The sequence below is a fragment of the Ovis aries genome, chromosome 6, assembly GCF_016772045.2.
Source record: "Ovis aries strain OAR_USU_Benz2616 breed Rambouillet chromosome 6, ARS-UI_Ramb_v3.0, whole genome shotgun sequence".
Taxonomy (NCBI): Eukaryota; Metazoa; Chordata; class Mammalia; order Artiodactyla; family Bovidae; genus Ovis; species Ovis aries.
The window spans coordinates 26,446,723-26,458,209 of record NC_056059.1 but is presented as its reverse complement, the minus strand read 5'-3'; positions in this window follow the sequence as shown (position 1 = coordinate 26,458,209).

Here is an 11,487-nt window from a genome sequence, read left to right as displayed (position 1 = left end):
TAGCTACATCTGAAAGAGCTCACATTTTGATGGCAGGAAAACTGGCTCTGTTTCAGTTTCTTATTTATAAATCTGGGTGACAGCCTTTCTAGGCCCCTTCTATCTCCCTTTGGGGAGGTGGAAGGAATTTTCCCACTGTTTATGGTTTCCTTTGCTTTTATTTGAGAAATAAACAGAGGCAAATCTTGCTTGGACCATCAAGTTTCCAGTTTCCTAATTCTTTTGACTGAGGTTTGACCAGTTCTCTTAAGTTCTGTTTCCTTCCTTGCTCCCCCTTCCTATACCACCAACATTGCTTGTCCCAGTGCTTTGTTATAATTATGGAAGTTTTGCAATGTTTCTGGTAGGTCTCTTGCAGTTCTTGTATGGGAGGTATTCCGCATGTGGGCATAACTTATTCATGTGCTACATTCCTAATGCAAAACAGCTTAATAATCTCCCTTTGAAGGATATCACATTTAGAAACAGAAACGTAAAAGTCTCAGTGCTAATGTTTCTGGATAGGTGATCTAAGCACGGAATCTGTAAACCATCAGGACAATATATTATTACTTGGTGGGTTTTTAATAATCTACAAGTTTCTTCAGATTAGAGAATTTGATCATTAATTCATTTAAAAGAACACTACATGAAACGAGCCAGTAATATTAGTTTCTATACTGCTTTAAGTTATATTCTAGGGGCTGTGTAGCCCCTAGTAAAACAAAAGGCAATAGCTTTAAGTTCATCACTATCCTGTAAATAAAGTTAAAACTGTATCCTTAAAAATCAGAAGGTTAAGTCTAGTCATGTTAGTAATTGACAGGAGATAATGGTGAGATAATAGAGAAGTGCTGTCATAATAAAGAGAGGTGACCAGGAGCTTCCCTGGTGGTCCAGCAGTTGGGAATCTGCCTGCCAATGCAGGGGACATGGGTTGGATCCCTGGTTGGGGAAGAGTCCATATTCAACAAGGCAACTGAGCCCATGAGCACAACTCTGAAGCCCACACACCCTAGAACTTGTGCTCTCCAGCAAGCGAAGCCTCAGCAGTAAGCCCGAGCATAGCAACTAGACAGTAGCTCCCACTCACAGCAACTAGAGAAAGCCTGCAAGCAGCAACAAAGACCCAGCGCAGCCAAAAATATATATTAATCAATTTAAAATAATAATAATACAAGGTACTTTACCAAAAAAAAAAAAGAGATAGAGAGTGAGAGAGAGTGAGATGACTGTGACCAGAACCATATGTTTTACAAGGGGAGAAGGCAAGGATGTGTATTCATTAAGTGCTTGCTATGTGGCTGGACACTGTTGTGTGCTTTACCCATGTTGCTTTATTCAATATTTTCTTTTTTTTTTTTTTCTATTTTTTTTCAGTTTATTTTTATTTATTTTTATTTATTTATTTATTTATTTTTTTAATTTTAAAATCTTTAATTCTTACATGCGTTCCCAAACATGACACCCCCTCCCACCTCCCTCCCCACAACATCTCTCTGGGTCATCCCCATGCACCAGCCCCAAGCATGCTGCACCTTACATCAGACATGGACTGGCGATTCAGTTCTTACATGATAGTATACATGTTAGAATTCCCATTCTCCCAAATCATCCCACCCTCTCCCTCTCCCTCTGAGTCCAAAAGTCCGTTATACACATCTGTGTCTTTATTCCTGTCTTGCATACAGGGTCGTCATTGCCATCTTCCTAAATTCCATATATATGTGTTAGTATACTGTATTGGTGTTTTTCTTTCTGGCTTACTTCACTCTGTATAATTGGCTCCAGTTTCATCCATCTCATCAGAACTGATTCATATGAATTCTTTTTAACGGCTGAGTAATACTCCATTGTGTATATGTACCACAGCTTTCTTATCCATTCATCTGCTGATGGACATCTAGGTTGTTTCCATGTCCTGGCTATTATAAACAGTGCTGCGATGAACATTGGGGTACATGTGTCTCTTTCAATTCTGGTTTCCTCGGTGTGTATGCCCAGAAGTGGGATTGCTGGGTCATAAGGTAGTTCTATTTGCAATTTTTTAAGGAATCTCCACACTGTTCTCCATAGTGGCTGTACTAGTTTGCATTCCCACCAACAGTGTAGGAGGGTTCCCTTTCTCCACACCCTCTCCAGCATTTATTGCTTGCAGATTTTTGGATCGCAGCCATTCTGACTGGTGTGAAGTGGTACCTCATTGTGGTTTTGATTTGCATTTCTGTAATAATGAGTGATGTTGAGCATCTTTTCATGTGTTTGTTAGCCATCCGTATGTCTTCTTTGGAGAAATGTCTATTTAGTTCTTTGGCCCATTTTTTGATTGGGTCGTTTATTTTTCTGGAGTTGAGCTGCATAAGTTGCTTGTATATTTTTGAGATTAGTTGTTTGTCAGTTGCTTCATTTGCTATTATTTTCTCCCATTCAGAAGGCTGTCTTTTCACCTTGCTTATAGTTTCCTTTGTTGTGCAGAAGCTTTTAATTTTAATTAGATCCCATTTGTTTATTTTTGCTTTTATTTCCAGAATTCTGGGAGGTGGATCATAGAGGATCCTGCTGTGATTTACTTCTGAGAGTGTTTTGCCTATATTCTCCTCTAGGAGTTTTATAGTTTCTGATCTTACATTTAGATCTTTAATCCATTTTGAGTTTATTTTTGTGTACGGTTATTCAATATTTTCAAAATGAGGTTTCCATTACCATGGCCTGTTTCAGTCAGTTCAGTTGCTCAGTCATGTCTGACTCTTTGCAACCCTATGAACTGCAACATGCCAGGCCTCCCTGTCTATCACCAACTCCAGGAGTTTACCCAAACCCATGTCCATTGAGTTGGTGATGACATCCAGCCATCTCAACCTCTGTCATCCTCTTCTCCTCCTGCCCTCAATCTTTCCCAGCATCAGGGTCTTTTCCAATGAGTCAGCTCTTCACATTAGGTGGCCAAAGTATTGGAGTTTCAGCTTCAACATCAGTCCTTCCAATGAATACCCAGGACTAATCTCCTTTAGGATGGACTGGTTGGATCTCCTTGCAGTCCAAGGGACTCTCAAGAGTCTTCTCCAACACCACAGTTCAAAAGCATCAATTCTTCGGTGCTCAGCTTTCTTTATAGTCCAACTCTCACATCCATACATGACCACAGGAAAAACCATAGCCTTGACTAGATGGACCTTTGTTGGCAAAGTAATGTCTCTGCTTTTTAACATGCTGTCTAGGTTGGTCATAACTTTCCTTCCAAGGAGTAAGCGTCTTTTAATTTCATGGCTGCAATCACCATCTGCAGTGAAAGTCAGCCACTGTTTCCACTGTTTCCCCATTTATTTGCCATGAAGTGATGGGACCGGATGCCACGATCTTCATTTTCTGAATGTTGAGCTTGAAGCCAACTTTTTCACTCCTCTTTCACTTAGGAAATGGAGACTCTAAGTAGTTTACCCAAGGCCATATGGCTAGGAAGTAATGGGGCTGGGATCCTCATTAGATTCCTAGGTTTATCTTTTTGCCACTAAACCATTGGAAATAAATAGATACATAAACATATAGATACAGATAAAATTTTGTACACTTTTCAGAATGATCAAACACTAACAACAGCAAATGTTGGTAATTACATGGAGCAATAGGAATTGCTCAGACGGTAGATGGGGAAGCAGTGGAAACAGTGTCAGACTTTATTTTTTGGGGCTCCAAAATCACTGCAAATGGTGATTGTAGCCATGAAATTAAAAGACGCTTACTCCTTGGAAGAAAAGTTATGACCAACCTAGATAGCGTATTCAAAAGCAGAGACATTACTTTGCCAACTAACGTCCTTCTAGTCAAGGCTATGGTTTTTCCTGTGGTCATGTATGGATGTGAGAGTTGGACTGTGAAGAAGGCTGAGCGTCGAAGAATTGATGCTTTTGAACTGTGGTGTTGGAGAAGACTCTTGAGAGTCCCTTGGACTGCAAGGAGATCCAACCAGTCCATTCTGAAAGAGATCAGCCCTGGGATTTCTTTGGAAGGAAGGATGCTAAAGCTGAAACTCCAGTACTTTGGCCACCTCATGCGAAGAGTTGACTCATTGGAAAAGACGCTGATGCTGGGAGGGATTGGGGGCAGGAGGAGAAGGGACCAACAGAGGATGAGATGGCTGGATGGCATCATGGACTCGATGGACGTGAGTCTGAGTGAACTCTGGGAGCTGGTGATGGACAGGGAGGCCGGACACAACTGAGCGACTGAACTGAACTGAACTGAAAGCGTTTGCCTGCAATGCGGGAGACCTGGGTTCGATCCCTGGGTCAGGAAGATCCCCTGGAGTAGGAAATGGCAACCCACTCCAGTATTCTTGCCTGGAAAATCCCATGGATGGAGCCTGGTAGGCTACTGTCCATGGGGTCACAAAGAGTTGGGCACAGCTGAGCGACTTCACTTCACTTCACTTCTTCACTTCACTATATGGGTATGAATGATCAAATCATCTGCCACCGAACCTCTGATTAAATCATTGGTGACTGAACTCAATTTCCAGCCCCTCTCCCCTCCCTGGAGGTCAGGGATAGCACTAAAAGCTCCAACTCTCTAAGCCCATGGTTGGTTCTCCTGGCAATCAGTCTTAGATGCAGTCCACAGGTCATCTCACTGACATAATAAAAGACCCGTTTGTTGCTCTTCTGACTTAGCAAATTCCAAGTGTTTTAGGAGCCCAGTGATAGAAATTCAATGAAGACAAATATATATTACTTATTACAAATCACAATATCACAGCTACATACCATAACATTCCAACCATATGGTATTCTGGAAAAAGCAAAATTATTGAAACAGTAACAAGATCTTTGATTGCCAAGAACAGCGATTGGGGATGTATGAATAGGTGAAGCACAAAGGACTTTTAGGGCAGTAAAAATATTCTATATGATACCATAATGATGGATATGTGTCATTATGCATTTATTCAAACCGATAGACTGGACAAAACCAAGAGTAAAGCTTAATGTTTACTATGAAGTTTGAGTGATAATGCAAGCAGATATGATAGGGGGTTCCCAGAGCAAGAGAACTAGGCATATAGCTTTCTTGATGTAAGAGAAGTCATTTGGGGTCTAAGTCATTTTGTGAGCTAAGCCTTAACACTTGCTGTTGAATAGGCCTTGGTAATTAATGCAATCAGGAAAGAGAAGTAACAGCAGCAAAGATAATAAATCAGTTGTAAAGATTCCCAGTTCTATTCCAATGGTAAAGGTTAGCTTCAAGGCTCGACCAGATCGTCCTGAACCTAAGGGATGACAATGTTGACCTTTTCTGACCCTTGTGACTTCAATCAACTAAACCTTGGACTCTGTGGACCTCCCAAGCTGCGTCATGTATGTGGATGTACCTTAGCTTAAAACTTCCCCAATTTTGCTGTTCAGAGAGACACTGCTTTGAGAAAGAGCCTCAGTGTTCTTACTTGCTGCAAGTCTTTTTCCTGATCTTTGGCTTGGTTGCACCTTTTGGCTCAAAACTCACCAAGAGGAAAACCCAGTTTTCAGGGAACAATAGTGATGTAGGTTCATCAGTTATAACAAATATATCATTCTGGTGGGGGTACAGAAGTTATGTCCATATAGGAACAGGGTATAATCTCTGTTCGTTACCCTTAATTTTTCTGTGAATCTAAAACTACTTTTAAAAAACTCTTAATTGGAAAAAAAAAAAAAAAAGCTTTGCTTTAAATTGGATAACGAGCAGCCCAATGTCAAAATGGATAGATTTTATTATGTTGATGGAATACAGAACTCAATTTAGGATTATATTAGTGTGCATACAAGTAGAAGAGAAAGCGTGTACTATACATTCTTCTCTGAAGAATCCTAGCCCCATGCTTTCTATGTAATGTGTGCTTATGAATGAATGAAATCTAAACATTCTCTGTTTAGATTATTATCCTTTGATCTAGGTGCAAATATATTAAAAGAAATACTAAAATATTTGTGATTGTCCTTATTTATGAAATGTAATGGTCAACTAGGTTAGAAAAATCCTGTTGTAACTCATATTGACCCTTTCTTTTAGAACAAAGCCATGTCAAAGATGTGCTTTTGGGAGATGCTTCATGCTTCCAACAAGGCCCATGGAAGCTGTGTGACTTCAGGACAGTCATTTAACATCTCTCAGCCTCATTGCCTTCCCTGGTGGCTCAGACGGTAAAGTGTCTGTCTACAATGCAGGAGACCTGGGTTCGATCCCTGGGTTGGAAAGATCCCCTGGAGAAGGAAATGGCAATCCACTCCAGGACTATTGCCTGGAAAATCCCATGGACAGAGGAGCCTGTTAGGCTACAGTCCATGGGGTCGCAAAAAGTTGGACGCGACTGAGCGACTTCACTTTAGTCTCATTGCCCGCATTAGTCAAATAGAGACAATTCCTTATTAGCCTAAAGGCAGGGAGACTGGGTAGATGGGGTTTTTTAACAGGGTTTTTCATTGTCAAAATTTGTTTGATAGACTTCTTCATAAAGAAGTCAGCAGAGGTTCTACACCGCCACGTCTGTGAAGTAAGATCGCTGGGCCATCCAAGTGGTGAACATCAGCACGATGTACCATTTCTTATCCCAGTCAGAGCACACACCTTCCAGGTTCTATTTATTGACTGCTTCCACATCCAAATGACCAAACTGTCCTTTACCACCAGTGTAGGCTCGCAACGGTTGGTTCAGGCATCTCAGGATCTGCAGGCCTCTTACATCCCAAGTTAGACCGGCTGTCCTTGAAGAGCTGTGGCAGGCATGGCTCGTCCTCTGCCCAGCTTCATCACGGCAACAGCTGGGGTGGCACAGCGGCAACGGGTGGTTTCTGACACCCCTGCCATAGGATCCTCATTGTGAAAGCCCCAACTCCTAACACGGGATATGGTCCCACCCTCCTGCCTGATCTGACCTCTTACACGCCCCTTCCTGCAGTCTGTGGACTCCACCCAGAACACAGCTGTGTTCTCTGACCCCGACATGTGCCCAGCATCCTTACTCCAGGTCTTTCTCCCATGAGAACCCCCTTCCCTCCACATCCACCAGCAACCCTCACTCTGAGAGCTGCACGTCTCTTCAGGAACGGGCTGTGCCTTATGCTCTGGTGTCCCCACATCCAGCACACAGCCTGGTATAGAATACAGGCTCAACAAATACTTGTTTGGTTCTGAATCAAGCAAAATAGACAGAAAGAGAAACCTAGTGAATGGAGAGGATAACTGTATCACCAGTTGATGCCAAAATATCAGTGCTGCTTTTCTACCAGATGACACCAGCCCCTTCCACACACAGCTTACATCCTTAAATGTCATCATCTCGCTTTCTCCCCCCTTTCAAAGCCACCCTTTCACGATTTCAGAAGCCAGACCATTTCAGAAGCCAGCCAATACATTTCCTCCTCACCCTGGGGTCCTTTAGAAACCTCTTAGCTTACTTGAGAAAAAAGAAAATAGCATGCGATTTATGAGACAAACGGCAGGAAAGGTTAATTATTGATGTGGGATGCAGTTTAAGAAAAACTAGCATAAAGTAACATCTTTGGGGACAGTTATTAATCCAAAGAAGTGTCTTGAACTGTTCAGAACTCACGTCCAAGGAAATTCTTAAGAATGTGTTTGCAAAAATATCTGTTGAAGCGGAGCTGCCCCAAGAGTTCAGGTGTGAGTCACCAAAGCTGAGGGTGTAGAGTGTGTGTTTAATTCCAAGCATGGATTTACTGAATAGTTACTGTGTGGGGGACATTATCCCAAGCTCAGAGCCTCAAGCTACTGTGTATTGAACTCACCATGGTGCCAGGGAAATAATAAATACCATCTCCTTTTACCTGTCCAGCAACCCCAGCACAGCAGGCATCTCCATCTCACTTTATAAATAAGCGAAGTAAGTCTCATGGAAGGTAATCAGTTGCACAAAAACCCACAAGTTTAAGTGGCAGAACAGGATCTGAACCTAGGTTTTCATATAACCAATTCATCTCTTTTGTATCTCATCTCACAGGGAACACTGTAATACCATTGGAAAAACCGGTCTCATAAAACAGTCACAGGGCAGGATAATGCATAACAAAGTACTCATTTTAAGCACTGATAAAACTTGTGGATTTCTGGCCGGCCTCTAAAGCAGAAATTATGATCAACGCCTGCATACCAGAAAACAAATTAATGAGTCAATATTTATTGTGTGCACTTTTGGCCAAGTCCTATGCAAGCTGCCTTTAGGTACATTAGGCAAAATTTCCTGATGGTGATCTGTGAAATAGCTATTATTGCTAGTGCTCTTAATTCACAGAAAAATAAACTGGCATTCAGGTTAATCATTTATTTGGGGCTGTATTTTTCAACGTGTGGCTAGAACTTTGTGGTGGGGTCTCTTCCTACCAGGTCGCTAGGAAAATAAATGTTAGTTGGAGCCATGGTGTCCCTCATTGCCCTGTTTGGTGAGAATGTATGTGAGAATAAAACCAGGGTGGGGAAAAGCATGAAGGGAAGGTGGACAGAAACCGGCTTCCGATGATGTTGGAAACTCTGAGTCCTAGAGCTGGGCCTGCTGTTGTGTTTCGCTTGATTTGCTTAATTTAGTATGAATTAGCTTCCTGTTACTTTCCAATGAAAAGGGAACTAATGTAGCTATCATATATCAGAGACTTGCTCTGTGCTAGGTCCTTCAAGTACGTTAGAATATAAACCACTTTATGAGAGGGACTTGTCTATTTTTATCCACAGCGCTTATCACCATCTACTCCACTACATAGTTTACTTATTTCATTGGCTTGCATGCATCCCTCAATAGAAGGTATGTCCCATGTCTATTTCATTTACTCCTCCATATCTGACTCTTGGTACAAAGTCTCAAATTAGAGGAGTATGACCAGTGACATGACCTGATTTACTGTTTCAACAAGGTTACTCTGTATTGAGAAGAGATTAAAGAAGGTAAAGTCAAGAAGAAAGGAAACCAACTTGGAGGCTATGGCAATAACCAGGCAGGCGATGATGGTGACTGGGACTAGGGTGGAAGCCAAGGAGACAGTGAGAAGTCTTCTGATACTGGACAGTTAGAGGAAGAATCATCAGGATTTAGTATCAAATTAGATGTGGAGATGAGAAAAATGGAGAAATCGAAGATAAATTTAGGAAGTTTAATTTAATTGTGCAGGTGATTCTTTTGACTCTGTAAATTGATTTAAGAGTCATCACATCTTCCTTGCCAGTTATTTATATAAAAAAAGACTTGTGACCCTCATGAGTGCTAACAGGGTACAGCAGGACATCTGTAGGGAGTGTCTCCATAAAGGAAATACAGGAAGAGAATCACCTTTCTCCTCTGGATGAGTTGTGCCTGGGTGTGCTACCTGGAACATTGGGCCCAACTTCAGCCTGAGGATGAAGCCAACCTGGAGATGAGCAGAGAGGTGGACAGAACCAGTGTCCTGGGTGACATCAGGAGGCCCCTGAGTCAACCAAGTCTAGCTCTGAACTTCCTCACTTTGAGCTGGCATAATTGTGTATTATTTAAGGCAGCTTAAGGCAGGATTTCTAGTACTTACAACCTGAAGCATTCTGATCCAGGATCCTCATTTGTAGATTTTACAGTTTTATAGGTTTTCTTTTTAGAATGAAGTACCAAACGATTTAGACATGTTTCCAGTGTGTCTAAAACAATATATCCTATATTATTTTACGCTTGGCTGGAAGAAAAAGATTTGATAGGAGGAAAAAGCCTGGATAGGAAACCAATTCCACAGTTATAGCAGGCAACAAATTATATGTACATTGATTTATGACATGAAAGGAAACAGTCAGTTGAGGAATTGTGAATGCAAAGCTCCTGTGCCCTAGAGCAGTGTTTTTCCAATAGCAGTTTGTGACCTGTTCGTCATCAGTCATACGAATAATTTAGTGAGTCCAGACGAGCATTTAAAAAATGAAACAGAACAAACAGAATAGGATAGACTAGAAAAGGATAAAACAGAAAATCTCAGAGAACATAGTAAGGATTATTACCTTATGGAACTTTGGTTTCAGTTTTATACTTACATATGTGTCTACCGAATCGTCATGTAAAATGTATGCCTTATCATGGATCATGGCCAAAAAGGTTTGATAAATAGTGTCTAAGAATAAAGAGAGGCTCTGTCCATCCCTCTTTACACACAGCTCTATAAACTATCCACACTGACTGGCTGATGTGCTTTAATAATACAAATAAATCTAACATCATTTCTAATTGAAAATATTCTCGTGTGACTGTAATGAACTAGGATCCAGAACACCTGGTGAGCCCCTGTGAGCTCCTTGGGTCTCAGGCTGAGTCCCTTCATGGAACTCATTCTTGCATTCTCTTCCAGAAGTCTCTCTGAACATCTTTGGTTTCTACGTGATTCTTATTTCTTATGCTGACACAAGGGGAGGAGGATAAATGTGGAGTGTCACACCAAGGTCACAGGTGCAAGGCCTTGCACCACGACCACTGCAGCAGAGTGCAGAAACAAGGCCATCTTCAGAACTGAGTGAGTCCCTCTGTAATTGTTGCCAAAAGCCCCTGGATCATTACCAGCAAGCTTCCTGATCCCAAATTAGGCAAAAATGCCCACCCAGTAGTTACCTTATAGCACCCTGAACAATCACCTAATGCTACCTTTTAGCAGGAGTTTTCTTTGTCTTGAGGCTATAAAAATTGCCTGCTAACCCATGATGGCACAGTGGTAAAGAATCTGCCTGCCAATGAAGAAGATGCAAGAGACGCAGGTTCGATCTGGGTCAGGAAGATCACTTGGAGAAGGGAATGGCAACCACTCCAGTATTCTTGCCTGCAGAATCTCATAGATAGAGGATCCTGGGGGGCTGCAGTCCACAGGGTTCTGAAGAGTCAGACATGACTGAAAGACTGAACATACAACCCATGGAAAGCTCTGGCTCTCCCTTGAGCCAGCCTGCTGTTTTAACAGCTCTCCCTGACCCACTGCATTTGTAGCAACTTCATTATCTCTGCTCCTTGTTCTTAATAAACTCACTCCTTTCTGAAACGCTGTGTCTGGAAATTCTTTTCCAATCTGCAATCTGACTGCCATGTCACTAAAGAGGTTTATTTCTGTGTCATTGTTGGTAAAAGTATCCTCATCTTGGTATAGATTCATACTAAGCTGATTTTATTTTTAATTCCACAGAGACTAGAAGCCACTTCCCAAATTTCAACTTCCAGTGCAATTAATTGATCATTAGGCCCCAGTGGCTCAGTGGTATAAGAATCATCCTGGAGAAGATGCAGGAGACACAGGTTTGATCCCTGGGTCGGGAAGACCCCTGAAGAAGGAAATGGCAACCCACTCCAGTGTTCTTGCCTAGGGAATCCCATGGAAGAGGAGGCTGGCTGGCCACAATATGTCCATAGGGTCATAAAGAGTCAGACATGACCCAGCACACACATGCACAAATGGTTCGTCATGAGCATAGTCCCAGCAAGTGACCCCACTTTTTCTGAGGGCTCTTGTAAGTCCTACCGGTTCATAATACGGA